Source organism: Protopterus annectens, chromosome 4.part0 (assembly GCF_019279795.1).
Source record: "Protopterus annectens isolate FY-2018-M chromosome 4.part0, PAN1.0, whole genome shotgun sequence".
In the NCBI taxonomy this organism is placed as follows: domain Eukaryota; kingdom Metazoa; phylum Chordata; order Ceratodontiformes; family Protopteridae; genus Protopterus; species Protopterus annectens.
The window spans coordinates 18,582,138-18,597,848 of NC_056733.1; the positions used below are offsets into that span (position 1 = coordinate 18,582,138).

The window sequence follows — 15,711 nt, forward strand, 5'->3', positions numbered from 1 at the left end:
AGCCTGTGGGGAAGCTTAAACTAAATAGTTTTAGGAAAGGTTCAGAGGAGGCATGCTGGTACTTATAAGGCAACCAGTTCGATTGTTGGAGCCCACAGATGTTGCATTTTTTTTTTGTCTTGAAAAGTGCAGCTAAGACTTCCTCCATGGTAATCACAGGATAAGGCAAGGATACAGAGATCTGTGGAATTTTAATAACTGCAGCTGATGTGGTTAACATTATATTTTATCAATATTAGTAATATTCTTAAGATTGGAGTAGACAATATCATTATTAAATACCTCAGAGAATTGTTGGGTGATAATTCTTATTTTTTTAATGTTATTAAATAAGGATTTGTAATTATCTTTAGTTTCAGCTGCAGGTTTCAGTTCGTATTTAGCTTTGACCTTCCTAATTGTATCAGTTCTGCTCTGAATCTCTTGATACTGTACTTTAAATGGATAGATTGCAAATTGTTATAGACATTTAGTAACATTTTTTCTTTTATTTCAGAGTTTGCTAATGTGGGTAACTCATGATGTTTTTTTATTTGTGAATTTCACATTACATTTGGTCCTGTTAGGGACTACTTGATCTACATTTTTTACTCAACGTGAATAAACTTTTGAGATACCAGTAGTTGCTGAAGCTGCATGGGAGCTAGAAATTTTACAACAGAGTTTTGACAGCTTAACATAAAGTTTTAGTAGATTTTCCATGGAGATATTATTGTTTGAATTCTTCAAAGAACACATCATTGAATTATGATCAACTTTGACATGGGATGAAGATATGATCCCTCTATAGGTGGGGGAGTTTGGTATAATGGTTAAGGTTTTTGCATCACAGGTATAAGGTACAGGGTTTAATTCTGACCTCAGATTGTTAGCTAGGCTTAAAAATGTCCCTTCAGGGCAGTAAGCCTAGTGTTCACCTATGAACCTATGGTAGGAGTGGTGCAGGGAGTGGTGATAATGCTTACAATAAGATCTAGGATGTTAGGAACCTTAGTAGGTTGGTTGATTATTTGGTCCAAGGATTTTGCACTTACTAATCCAAGAAATTGTTGGCCATGTCCAACATTAGCAATGCAGGTGTTCCAGTGAATAGCTGGATAATGAAGATTCCCCAAGATAAAGGTGTTTTTATTTATGACAATTCAGCTTACACATTTAGAAATTTGTGACTATCCAGAGGATATAGCAAGAGATGTATAACATTCCATAAAGTAATATTTTTTCTTACATAGTTTTCCAAAGGCCTGAAAAAGTAATAGTTGCTGAAGCCTGGCATATAATAAGTGCTATCATTAAACTGAAACCAGGTCTCAATTACTACACAGACATAGGTATGTTCAAGTTGCAGAAGTGACCCAAGAATAGATGACTTCAGCACATCAGTACATCAAATTCTGTGGTCTTTTTAAATATGTTTGGATGTCCACTGCAGCAAAGACTTTGGCCAGTATGTAGATTCCATGGCACAACAGTTGAAGGTGATCTCTTTTGAATCAATAAGGTCTGTCAATCATCCTGTACCAAGCTGACATATAGACCCTCTCAAATGGCACCATCTTCTCAGCCAGTTGTTAAAGTCAGTTATCTTTTCCTGGAATGTGGACATCATTCTTGTTGAAGGTAGAATTCTGCTAATAATCTGAGATTTTGCTGCATTAGATGCACACATGGTGAGATCCAGCATGCCTCTCTGCATGCTACTTTGCATGTCCATCTGTGCTGAACATCTCAAGCCAATCACACCCCAAAGGCTACCTACCAGGTCATAGTTGTATTTGCAAGATATGGGGGACTCTAAGATCCCGACAACAGATGTCATTCTGTTCTTATTGTGACTGGTGACTTCAGAATGTCATCGGTTACTGGGACATTACCTTTCTGCATGCAACTTTAGTGGAAGAAGATTATAGTCTGCAGCCTTGTAACTTCCTGAAATGTATGATTTTATGCTGTGTGTGCAATGGGAGGTAGGTCGTGATGTGTTTTTTGTTTGTGGATGATTTCTTGTTTTTATTCTCAGAAGCTTGAGGAGTGATTTATTTGTAATATGTTTGATATGTTTATTCAGAAGACAAGGATGGAGAAGTGTGAAACTCATTGACAATATGATCTGGTGAGTGAATGTTGTCCAGATTATGAAAATATGTATACCTGTCACAGAGCATATCATGATGACCTGCAGCAGCTGTTTGTTGGTCAGCATAATGAGTTCCTGCACTGTCTACTGCTTAATAATGCCAAATGCTATAAACCTGGTAAAAGAGCAGGTAAAAGTGGATGGAACTTCCCTACAGGTCAAGTTGATTGTTCAAGCTGCAGGTAGTTTGCAGATAAGGTAGGAATATCATATATAACTTAGCTGATAAGTGTAATAATATATGGTATGACATCAGTATGCAGCATGTCAAACACAGCTTCACTGCACAGTAAAATAAGAGAGCAATATATACAGTATCATATACAGTATCATGCTAATGGGTTATCAGGCAGAGGTGCCCCCCAGTAGTTCATTCAACATTTGGTCTGGGGTGCCATGCACTGTTTAGGCTGAGGTTTAATAGGCTCAGGTGGCTCAGATGGCACACAGCACATACAAATTGATGGTAGGCATGGTGCTATACACATCAGGTGCAATGAGCCAAGATTAGGATTTCACTTTGCTCACAACAGGTGTCAGTTTGCTCATGATAGATGACACTGACTAGTCTGAAAATACAGACAGAAGTCAATGCATATCTCAAGGTTCTTGTGCAGTGGCCTGATAATGAGCCATTATAAAAAAGAACAGTAGGAGTTAAAATGAGCACAACAACACAAAGCTATTATAAATAACAACAAATGGAGCTTACGCACCAGAGCAACAACAAGGCACTATTATAAACAACAGCATCAGCAACCCACAGCAAACAACAAGGAGCTATTATAAGCAACAACAACAATTGTGCCACATGCAGCAGCCTTTTGCAATGATGGAAAACTTAGGTGGGGATTCATATAAGTCTAAAGAATGCTAGGTAGGGGACTAGGAGGACTGTACCAACTTACAACTACTTATGACTATGAAGTATAGGGTGAACCCCTGTTGAACTATGTGCAACTTGTTTGGAATGGTAGAAATTCAAATCAGGTAATGGCAAGACAAACCTGGATAGTAACTGTAGCTGCTCTGGGCAGTGCAGCCAAACAGCACTAGGCCATGCAAGCAACCCAACAGAGAGATTCATAGATATTCCAAGGCTACTGACTCATGACCATTCACACTTTGCCAGTATCATCCCTCATGTTGAATCTCCTTTCGTCAGGCAGCCCATACCAGACAACTCCAGAGTAAATTTGTAGATATTCATCTAGTCATCTAAGTTATATTTAAAGGTACAGGATGACTTGGACTGCTTACCTTTCAGGGCAAGTTTATTCCTAACTTTGGAAGTTGCTAGGTTCTACATGTTTCAAAAGTAATGACACCATGCTTTTTATCATGTAGTTTTAGCTCATTTTGGCTCATTTTTAGTATCCTAAGTATGTACAGGGGAGAGTTCATTCTGGAGAGTTTGGGTATCATAAGGCAACATCCTCCAAGTCTGCAGCCATCTGCATAGAGATCTGAGAAGTAAATACCAAAAAGGAGAGGTTCCAGCACTGAGACCCGAGAGAAACTGCTGGTCACTTTTATCATTTTAATGAGGTACCTGTAATTCACACTGAGTGGGTTCTGTCTTTCATCCAGTTTTCTACCCATCTTATATGTGTATTAATTGTAAAACATTAATAAATTATCAGCAATCACAGATTATTAATATTTGCACTCAAGACAGCACATCTTAAAACTGTATAAGACCTGTGTAAGTAGACAACCTAAATACTAGCCATTTTCCTTTCATCATTACCCAAAACAGGAAGATGCGCTCTAAATGAATACATCTGTGTCACAAGTAAGCAATAGCCACAGATTAACAATGGATTTTGCATTTGTACAAGGTCTGAGCAGGCAGATGTCCAGAACACTAGCAATTTTCATTCTCTCACAAGTAAAACAAAAAAAGATGTTCTAATCAAGTACAATGCTGAGAGAATGAAGCAGCAGTATATGTCTGCATAATCTAATACAACCTAAGTTTTTGATTGCAAAAGTGAACAGTTTTGCTATATAAACAAGAAAACCACATACAGTCCTATTAAAAACAGACAACCTGGCATACCAAACTGCCATTTTGTACTTGAAGTTGAGCACTGCTGGGCAGGATATTGTCATGTGACTATGCTGTGAATGCTCACATGACAATGAATAATGGATGCAGGATTATGGACACTCTTTCTTAATGGTAGTAAATACAATATAGGGATGAGCCACATTAACCACAAAACTAAGATGTACATTTCAAATAACTCAAAATATTTCACCAGATAGACAAGATTAGGTAGAATATGGCAGTAACAGAAACACAGCTGTACTGTTGTTCTTTAAATAGATTACTTATGTATTATGTTTTTCTATGAAGCTTATATATCTGTATTGATATCTATTTTTTATTTTATTTATTTGACATTTGTTTACCAGGATTGTGCAACTGGACACTAGGTGTCCCTTTTCAGTGGAGTCTTGGGGAGAAAAGCTCCACACGTTACAGAGTATTTTAATAACAATAGTTAAAAAAAAAAAACAGATTGACAATGTTAACAACAGTTATAGATTTAACAATAGTTCAGAGAGTTTGAGCAGTTATTTAAAAATTCAAAATTCAAAGTAAAAATAGTTAGCAAGGTTTAACACTGGTTAACAGTAGCATTAAGAATTAACAATGGTCAAAGAGTTTGACAAGTTGTTAGCAGAAAATTGTTCTCGAAAAACATAGCAGCTACGCATAGGAATAGTAGATATACAATCAACATAATAGAGGTGAGATTATACTAGATATATTCACTGTATTCAATCTGCCTAGGGGGTATAGTATAAGACTGTGGAAACGTATTTGGTAAGGGGGACTGGAGTAATAGGCTGGAGAAGGTGGGTTCAGGGAGAGTTGTTGCAATTACATAGATGGTTTTCTTGAAGGAGTGATTTAAGGAGTTTTTTGAATGTAGTAGTGTGGTTTTGTAGCTTTAGTTGTGGGGGTAGTGTGTTCCATAATTTTACAACTTCATAAGGGAATAGAGATTCCCCTGAGCTGTTTTTACATGGAATGACTTCTAACAGGGCTTTGGTAATGGATCGCAGTTCCCTGTTTGTGCTGTAGAAGTTTAGTAGATCTGTTAGTGCATGGGTTTTGTCTGGGTGGTACGGTATCTGATGGGCTAGGTTGAGTTGGTGGTAGTGAAGTAGGTTTGGGAATTCTAACTAGTGTAGCTTATGCAGGACTTGACAGTGGTGTAAGCGTGACTTAGCATTGGTTGCAAACCTAGCTATTTTGTTGTAACATGTTGATACAGCCTGCCTGTCCCTGGAGGGGTGGTTACTACCTAGAAGCTGTAGTTTTATTGGCCATTTTGGGTCAATTCTAAACTCCTTGATCTCTCTCTCTTAAAACCAGGCTGCCTCGTGGTTTTGGCGTCTTTTCAGGCTTGCTAGTTGTTGCTGAAGCACCTACTAAGAGGAGAAAACGCTGAGAGAAGAAAAGGAGCCACTTTTGTGATTTTAAGTATTTTCTTCTGATTTTTTGTTAAGTTTTACTGCTTTGCCACCTACTTTTTGGCATTTTCCGGCTTGCTAAAGTTTATATCTGTAACAGTAACAGTACTTGGAACACATCTAGAGCCTGTTTACTGCATTTCCTGTGTTGCACTTAATTTAAAATCATTTTTTTCTCCAAAAACTGCATTTTACCTGATTTTGGCCTAGCACTCAAGTGTGGGGTCATTTATTGCACTGTTGTGATTATTTTGCTGCTTGTGTATCTCTGCTACCTTTAAACTACAACAAAAAGAAAAAAAATCTTGCTTTTTCCCACTTTCTGAAAGTTAAGAAAGTTCAGTTACAGATTTGCTGTTCTGAACTGTTTGGAAGTTTCTAGAAGGCCAGTGCTTGCTTGGGCTAAAGGGAAGTCTCTGTGTTCACCAGTGGGAGTGGTTAACATTGAACAGCCTGCCTGTCCCTGGAGGAGTGGTTACTACCTAGAAGCTGTAGTTTTATTGGCCGTTTTGGGTCAATTCTAAACTCCTTGATCTCTCTCTCTTAAAACCAGGCTGCCTCATGGTTTTGGCGTCTTTTCAGGCTTGCTAGTTGTTGCTGAAGCACCTACCAAGAGGAGAAAACGCTGAGAGAAGAAAATTAGCCACTTTTGTGATTTTAAGTATTTTCTTCTGATTTTTTGTTAAGTTTTACTACTTTGCCGCCTACATTTTGGCATTTTCCGTCTTGCTAAAGTTTATATCTGTAACAGTAACAGTACTTGGAACACATCTAGAGCCTGTTTACTGCATTTCCTGTGTTGCACTTAATTTAAAATCGTTTTTTTTCTCTAAAAACTGCATTTTACCTGATTTTGGCCTAGCACTCAAGTGTGGGGTCATTTATTGCACTGTTGTGATTATTTTGCTGCTTGTGTATCTCTGCTACCTTTAAACTACAACAAAAAAAAAAAAACAAAAAATCTTGTTTTTTCCCACTTTCTGAAAGTTAAGAAAGTTCAGTTACAGATTTGCTGTTCTGAACTGTTTGGAAGTTTCTAGAAGGCCAGTGCTTGCTTGGGCTAAAGGGAAGTCTCTGTGTTCACCAGTGGGAGTGGTTAACACTGAACAGCCTGCCTGTCCCTGGAGGAGTGGTTACTACCTAGAAGCTGTAGTTTTATTGGCCATTTTGGGTCAATTCTAAACTCCTTGATCTCTCTCTCTCTTAAAACACTACAACTCTCTTTTTGCGCGGTTTTGCGCACTGAGCAGTGTCGGGCAGCGCCGCCTAAACAGGTTTAAACTATTCCAGGCTCCGCAAGGTCTGCTCTTCACTTTTTCCCTTAGAACTGTTCAAACTCTCAAAGTAATCACTCTATTCTCTTTCTAAAGCCCTGCACTTGCTCACCTCTTATAAGGAAACACTAACTAACTAAAGCACTACACCCTCCTTGACTTCTCATAAGTATTAGACTCCCGATTGGTCCTTCCTGATCAAGTGAAAAATCAGTTCCCTTCCCTAATCTGATCAGTAAAAAAAACAGTTCCCTATACTAATCTGGTATGTCCAAGGGTCAGTTTCAAGGTTACTCTCCAGTCCAGCTGGTGAATCTGGGAATTTTGATGCAGTGTTACAATTGCCTTATGTACACAGACAACCCTCTCCTCCTTCCAACAAACTCTAATACATGTGAGAGATGCAGTTACACAGCCAAACTGGAGGCAGAGCTCTCTCAACCCAAGACTGGCACAGTCAGTCAGGAGGAAAAGGTAACCACCCACACCACAAATCCAGTCTCACACAGACCTATTGCATCTGCATTCCCAACACATAAACACACAAAAACATACTCGGAGGCTCTAAATAAAAATCTACCTAAACAGCAAAGACCTCCTAAGCAGATATCCAAGCAACAGCCACCCCTCAACAATACCCACAAATCACATATCTCACAAACTCAGTGTGCCTCACAGTCACAGCCCATAAGGCCAAACAACACACCAAATACACTTGTTATAGGGGACTCTATTGTCCGGCACACTGACGTCCCACTCACCAGACTGAACAAGGAGAAGGTCACTGTAAGCTGCCTGTCGGGTTCCAGGATCCACCACATAATGCAAGCACTCAGGTCACTCCAAAGCAAGTACAAGTATGACTCCGTCATTGTCCATGCTGGTGTGAATGAACTGAGACGTACCTCCCTGGACTACATGAAAAGAGACATAGACGAGCTCTCTGACCATGTAGCCCAGGCTGGTATGTCCCTGACCTTGAGTAGCATCTTGCCCTCACCAAGAATGATGCTACAGTATAAAGACAAAATGATCAGTTTCAACAATTGGCTAAAGTATTGGTGTCATTCAAAGGGGATCCAGTGTCTGTCAGTCTGGGATGACATGCTCGACAAGCCACGTTGCTTCGCTAGGGACAGCTTGCACCTGTCACCCTTAGGCTTTCGTATACTGGCCAAGGCTCTTGCCACCCCCATAGTGCCTTTTTTAGGCAAGGCTCAAAGGACAAACCTACCTCCATAGACAACCCAAAGATAAAAAAACTAAAGGTAATGCTACTCAATGCCAGAAGTCTAAACCTCAAGATGCGCGCACTCGAGACTCTCCTCAGTATGGAGAAAATCGATGTCTGTGCAGTAACAGGAACCTGGTTCAAGGCTCCTGAGAGCACCCCAGCACTACCAGGTTATAACTCATACCATGCGTTTCAGCCCCAAAACTTGGACCGAAGCACAAAAGGAGGGGGAGTATCTATATTCATCAAAGATACCTACACCTCCAGGTTAGTGGCACTGCACAAAGCATCGGAAACCATCCATGTGCAACTAACAGCGGGCAAATCTGCCTTTAAGTTTGTAGCCTGCTACAGAACACCCTCCCTGTTACAGGAACCCCACTTGGCATTCTTGAGAACACTGGAGAATATGAAGGTCTCTCCAAACACTATGTTATTGGGTGACTTCAACTACCCAAACATTGACTGGGAAAACTACTCAAGCTCAAACACCCTCGCCCAACGGTTCCTTGAATTTATAAACTCTAACGCAATGGAACAACTGGTCACCACTCCAACAAGAGGGAACAACATATTGGACCTGGTCATCACCAACATGGGGACTCTGTTCCACACCAGAGGTAAACCCCTCATTGGTAAGATCAGACCATAAACAAATTTCCCTGGACATCCACAGTGGCGGCTGGTGACTTCAAATCAAAGGGGGGCTGCAGGAGACAGCTGAATGGGTGGGGTCAATGGGAAGGGGTGTGGCCAACTAGAAAAGGGAAGGAGCTATGCTCAAAACCACAAAAAACGAATTAAATACACCGCCGTGGGTGCCAAACTGTCATTATGAGAGTCCAATCAAGACAAAATGAAGTGTAGAAGAATAAGAATATTTCAATGCATTGGCTGCATGACAGCTTACTTAATATCTAGATGGAAACAAAAAGGTTGTGAGGCATGAAAAAATAAATTACTTTTTTAAATACATTAATGGAATGCCAGTCAGAATCAAGTATAAGAAAAACAAGCAGCACTCAACTCAAACCACTTCTTGCACTGCAGTTCTAATTATAATGCATATTCAGCTTTATGACCTGCTGCCTGACAACTATCTACTTGTTTCATGGGGAAAACATGATCAAAGTAAAAAATGAAAAGCAAACAAGAAATAAGCTCAAGATACATTGCTTAAAAGGATTGCTGTACAGGTTATGGACTACATGATTGGCATTCTATTTAGTTTACGGGTAAAGCAAGCAGAGTTGACTGGAAGTCTCCAAGTGTAATGAGCTTCTTAAAATAATGTAATCCTGTCCTTTATTACAAATACTGTCATATGCATTTCAATACCCAAGGCTTATACATTATCTAGTTAAGTATTCTCTACATGGCAACAACAGAAAGGCTTTCAATGTTGGCAATTCTTTAACAGTATGCTTATTAAAGCTTACTTGCATCTTACAATCTCAGCCAAGCTTACCTGATGGTCATTAAAGTATTGCTACTTAAACACAGAGCAACAGGCACTTTCAGTAATAAGCATAAATCAACAGTACAAAAAATATGACAGAAACCAGACCATTCTGCAAAAATCAAGGACAGATGAAAAGCCACTCTAGTACTTGTGTCTACCCTGGATGGGGGGATACCCTGCACATTTACACTGCATAACTACTCCTTGCCTTGCTTCGACACATCCAGAGTCACTACATGGGGGAGTGGGGTGCAACAAGTATGTCACAATTTGAAATGTCTCTGGCTGACTGATGACCCTGACACATTTGTCATACCTCTCAACCTCAGAGCAAGAAATCTGGACAAAGCCATACAAAGAAGTGGGACAAAAGCCCAAAAACAAGGACAATTTTTAAAAATATTGCTGTTATAAACTTAGAAAGATAATAGAATAGGTTTTGCATTAGTATGAATTTTCTGAATGGTATGAAATCTGAAACTCAAATGTCTGTCATTATTTTCTAACTTCAGTCTTTAATGATTTGTCACTAATTTGCCAAAAAACACAATTTTATGAAAAATGGACCAAAAATGTGATGTAAATATATAAAATAGCCACACAATACAGCTGGGAACCTGTCAAAGAAGGGACACTTTAATATTAGTACTGCTAACTTGAGCAGCTGACAAAATAAAAGAATCTACATGCATTTCTGAAATAAAAGTAATCTATAACTATGATTACAGTTATTTCTTAATTGTAAACCATCCATGTTTTCTTCCAAAATTGCTATTTTGCGGAGGGATTATTAGGGGAAGAGCAACATTTTGAGCCAAAATCAGGGACAGTTGAGAGGTTTGGCTATGCCTAATTCTATAAAGCAATTTATTTGCATGTACCTCACAACCTGTTAATGCAATAAATCTGGACAAGGCCAAATATATTGGGGAACATATAAATAGTACTAAAAATTGCTCTTGTATAAACTGAGACAGTTGATAGAACAATAAGTCTTACTTTAGCATGCATTGGTTATGAAGTCTGAAACTTGGTGTGTCATTATTTAGTGACTTAATTCCTAAATAATTTGCCACAAATTTTATGAGGAACAAATCAAAAATAAGAAGCAAAAATGTATTCATTCTTTGAAAATCTGGACAGTTGGGAGGTATAGTTCAGCTGTGGCTGTCTAAGTTTGCCGCCCTTCCCCCTCACAAAATCATGGTCGAATGGAGCCTCCTCCTGGAGCCATTCCAATAAACCATTACTTGGCTATTTCACTCCATTTACCATAAACACTAATGTGCATACCGATTTACTTCTATGATGATTTGGACTTCATTTGAAAGTTTTATTTTGCATTTTACAGCACAAACACTAAGACATCTGCTAAACAAACATAGCATTAAAACTTCTCTGCCCTCGAAACTCACATTCATTTTAACAGCATTGAAACCCACATTCAAAGAAAATACATTTTTACCAGTGGCAGATAAAGATTAATTCTGGGCTGTTTTCAAATCATAGGCCCCTTGCATATGAAACATGCATGTGCTCTTTGATACACCTTCCTATTGTTTTGAACATTTTTCCAGTAAACAATGAAACAAAATGCATGCACCAATAATGACAAAACTGCCCAATTCAGAACATTTTCATCATAAAAGTCTACTCAAACTTCTACAGTCCACCATTATCAGTAAATATGCACAATTCTACAGTCCACCATTATCAGTAAATATGCACAATCTCTGAAGTAAAAAAGTCATCTAAATAATTCCACATTAAATAAATCTGTAACTAATGACGAGGTTACTGCTAGCAAAAACCTTTATATGTCATGGTTTCATCGAAAAATAAAGTGTCTGATGCCCCTGAGGAATACATTGCCTATATTACATTAAAAATGATAAGCTAGTAATATTGCAATAGGAAATGGATGGCAAACAGATAACAGGCTCATAGTTAGCATCTTAACTTTTTCAGTATGACAGCATTCACCCCTTGTGGGAGTAGAACCAACAACCTTCTGCATCAGAAGCAAACACACAACCTGTTGTGCTATTAACATTGCAAGCTGACTTTCCATAAGCAGCACTAAACTTCTCTTCCCCTGCAGCTCTCAGCTCCTTGTAAAATCTACTCAATACTCAACTGCATCTCAACTTCGCAGCACAAGAAATCTGGAAAAAGCCAAATTTATTGGGGGGGGGGGGGCTCAAAAGGCCAAAAACCAGGGACACATTAAACATTGCTTGTATAATCTTGGAAAGTTGTAGATAATGCTGTGTTACCACCATACATGTTACTGCCAAGGTCTCTGTGCAAAAGAGTCAGAGCAACATACCACTATGCCAAATCACCTGCTTTGTGAAAGAAAAATACTGTGTTACCACCATACATTTTACAGCCAAGGTCCCTGTGCAAAACAGTCAGAGCAACATACCACTACGCCATATCAGCTGCTTTGTGAAAAGAGAGGAAGACTGAAACTTAAATGGCTATCATTTAATGAATTCAGTTCTCACCATAGCTGTCAACCTCTTAGCACAAAACACCTGGACAAACCCAGTAATGAGGGAATACAGCCCTCAGACATACTCAGTGAATTCAGTTCTTGCCATAGTTTTCAACCTTAGCACAAAAAACCTGGACAAAGCCAATAAGGGGGTAATACAGTCCCAAAAAATAAAGACAAATTTCAAATATTCATCTTATAAACTTAGAAAATTGCTAGAATAAAAGGTCGTGTTACTATGTATTTTCTGAAGAATATGAAGTCTGAAATTCAAATGCCCGTCAATTTTATTTAACATTTGTTAATCAGGACAATCTGAATTGAACAAAAAAAAAAACAATTTTCAGCAGAGGCCCAGGAAGAAATAATGCAGACATGTCTTTATAACATGGGAGGACACAAAAGCAAACCCACACAAACACAGGGAGAAGATACAGACCCCACACAGAAGGCACCCCAGCCAAGAATCAAACCTGAGAACCTGCAGCCATAAAGCAACAATACTACCACTGCACCATCAAATACCAAGCATTGCAGTATTTAGAAACCACAGATATTATGAGGAACAGTCAGATCAGATCAAACATGAGGCAAAAATCTGCAATTTTTTTTACAAATGGTGGTGGGTAGGGAATTCAAGTCCTTAACACCTGCATACAAGGTACAGGGTTCAAGCCTGAGTATCTTTACTCAACAACATTTGTTTTCTAGCCACCAGTATATAGTAACTTGGGCATTTTACATACACACACACAGATTTGAAATCCGTTAAAAACATGTCTTACTAAGGAAAACCTTGCCCCCCCAGTGTGCCCCTAAAGTTAGGGCCTTTGTTTCCATGTTTTACACCGTAGAAATCTCCATGTCTACCACTTACTGTATTAGAGTGTACTGAATAATCCCTTAAATAGCTCTGTCCTGATTGATTCTCCATAAAGAATTACAGGGTATCAATTTCATCTTTCCCTACTTGAGTAGTCACAATAAATAACTTTGAGATCATAAAAGCCCAAACTTCAGATTGTGATATGCATGTTTGATTCCAAAAGCCATGTGGAACAACATAGATTTGTAGTAACTCCTTTACATTTGCCATAAATGCTTAACAACTTTACTCTTGACTGACATTCCAACATGTTAACCGTTCATGTAAGGGGAAAAAACACTTTACTGTTGGATGTACACTTTGAAATTAAGAAGTTTTTCTTTGATCCCTCCTTTCCATAATTGTTACCGTCCCCCATACCTCATATGTGCCGAGTCTACAAACAAAATTCTTGCCCCCTGAACTTACTCTGGTATTGATAGGCTCAGCCACAGACCCTTAGGCATCTGGAGGCTGGGCATATCTATGCATCTGTCAGGGGTGGGGGTTTGCTTACACTTTGAAATTAGAAGCCGTTGCAGGGCATCAAGAATCAGTACTAATCTGCCAATGCAGAGTGAGAGTTCTAAATGGGAATTTTTAATAGAATACTTTCAGATTTCTTTTTGTTGGTGTGAGACCTGATACCCCAACTTTCAGTAGTATAAAAAATGAAAATATTAAGTGGAATGCTAGCAGTTCATTTAATAGCAGTTAATTCTGAAACTTGTTAGCGGTTAAAAACAATTTTGCAGAACAGCTTTTCATTTTGCATCTCCTTCTGTAGGGACTGTGTTCCCACATCATTTTACACTAAATCACTGACTAACAAGACTGTTAACTATATAACTGTTTATACACACACACACACACACACACACACACACACACACACACACACACACACACACACACACACACACACACTCCAGCGACCAATCCAAACACCTACCTGCTGCCTTTGTCCCCAAGCCTGTGCAGTTGATGCCGATAATCCAGCAAGCCCATCGACCGTTGTCTCGAAGCCGGTAATCCAGCGACCATTGTCCTGAAGCCACACACTGACAGTCCCACCCCGCGAGAGCAGCTCAGTCCTTCTCATTGGCTCTGACTGCGGCTGAAGCAGTCCGGAGCCCCTCTATTCTGTGCGGTTGTCACCGCACAGATTTCTGGTATCTCACAGCAATGATTGCTGGGTACCTGTTAGTCCATATCCAGACTGCCGATAAAGGCAGTCTGAGTCAAATACATTTTTTGTTTTGCAGATATTTTTTTCTGCATTTGTAGGTGGGAGGGCTGTAGTCCGGCAGTCCGATAGGACGAGCCACCCCTGGACATCCATATCCTGTCCCCACCCCCAGCCAAGGAAATCACTGTAAAGAATTTCTCAAAAGCCAACTTTGCACTTCTCAAGACTGAGGTGGAATCCTTTAAAGCCCCTGGGCCAGAGGATAATACAGCCCAATCCGCAGAATCCTTTACAAATGCATTCTATGAGCACCTGCAGGAATGCATGGATCGTGCTATCCCAAATAAATCAAGACTCACTCCTCCAAAAACAGGAGACCGGTCTGGTGGACCCCAGCCATAAATAAGCTATACAACAGAAGGAGGAAGCTACTACATGACAGAGCAAAACCCCAAAAAGGGAAGGCATCTCTGATCAGTATTAGCAAGAAACTTCGATCCCTCATAAAATCATCAATGGCCAGTTTCGAAAGAAAAATTGCCCTAGACACTAAAGATAATCACAAGGCCTTCTTTAGTTATGTCAGAAACATGGGTGGAAACTCCCAGATATGCTCTGAATTGCTGCATAACGGTACAAAATATACCAAACCTACAGACATAGCCAACATCCTGGCAGACAGATTCAGCGCAAACTTCTCCCTCCCATACCCCCCAAAGGAGCAAACGCCTATCCCAACTGAATGTAACCTCCCTGACATCACAGATGCACAGGTGAAAGCTGCCCTCTCCAAAGAAAAAAACAGCATCTATGGGACCGGACGGTGTCCCAGGCTGTGTCTTACACAAGCTCCAAGAAGAACTGAACCCTCACATTAAGTCACTGTTCAAACTTAGCCTTAGTACAGGATATGTACCCAAAGAATGGCATACAGCTACAGTGGTCCCACTCCACAAAGGTGGTGCCACAACGGACCCCGGAAACTATCGCCCCATAAGCCTGACTAGTCTGACATTGGGATCCTCCAGACACTGGACCCTACCCAATTCGGCTTTGTTAAGGGCAGATCTTGCCTCTTAAACCTAGTTGATTTCTTTGAAACAGTTACCAAAGCCATAGATGAGGGCAAGGTAGTCCACACAGCCTACCTGGACCTCACAAAAGCCTTCAACACAATACCCCACTCAGGCATCATAAAAAAGCTTACCAGCTTAAATATCAACCTCTATATCACAAGATGGGTTGCAAACTGGCTCAGAGATAGAACCCACATGGTCAGAATTGCAGGTGCCATGTCCGAATCCAAACCAGTTACAAGTGGCGTCCCACAGGGCTCAGTTCTGGGACCTCTCTTGTTCGGTATATACTTCTCTGAGGTTCAGTCTAACACGGGGGGATTATGGCTGACAAAGTTCGCAGATGACTGCAAACTGGGGCCATAATCGAATCTCCAGCTGACACAAGCATCCTCCAAAAGGGTCTCACAGAGACGGATGCTTGGTGCCAGAGTCACGGCCTCAAGCTAAATGCTAAAAAGTGCATAGTCATCCCCTGTGGGAAA

At 39.9% G+C, this 15,711-nt stretch overlaps 1 protein-coding gene across 3 annotated transcripts in view; it reads right to left on the reverse strand.

Annotated features, from left to right (window-relative positions):
- Window positions 1-15,711, reverse strand: part of LOC122799168 (platelet endothelial cell adhesion molecule-like) — an 879,258-nt gene that overhangs the window by 48,623 nt on the left and 814,924 nt on the right. The gene's annotated exons all lie outside the window — the stretch shown is intronic.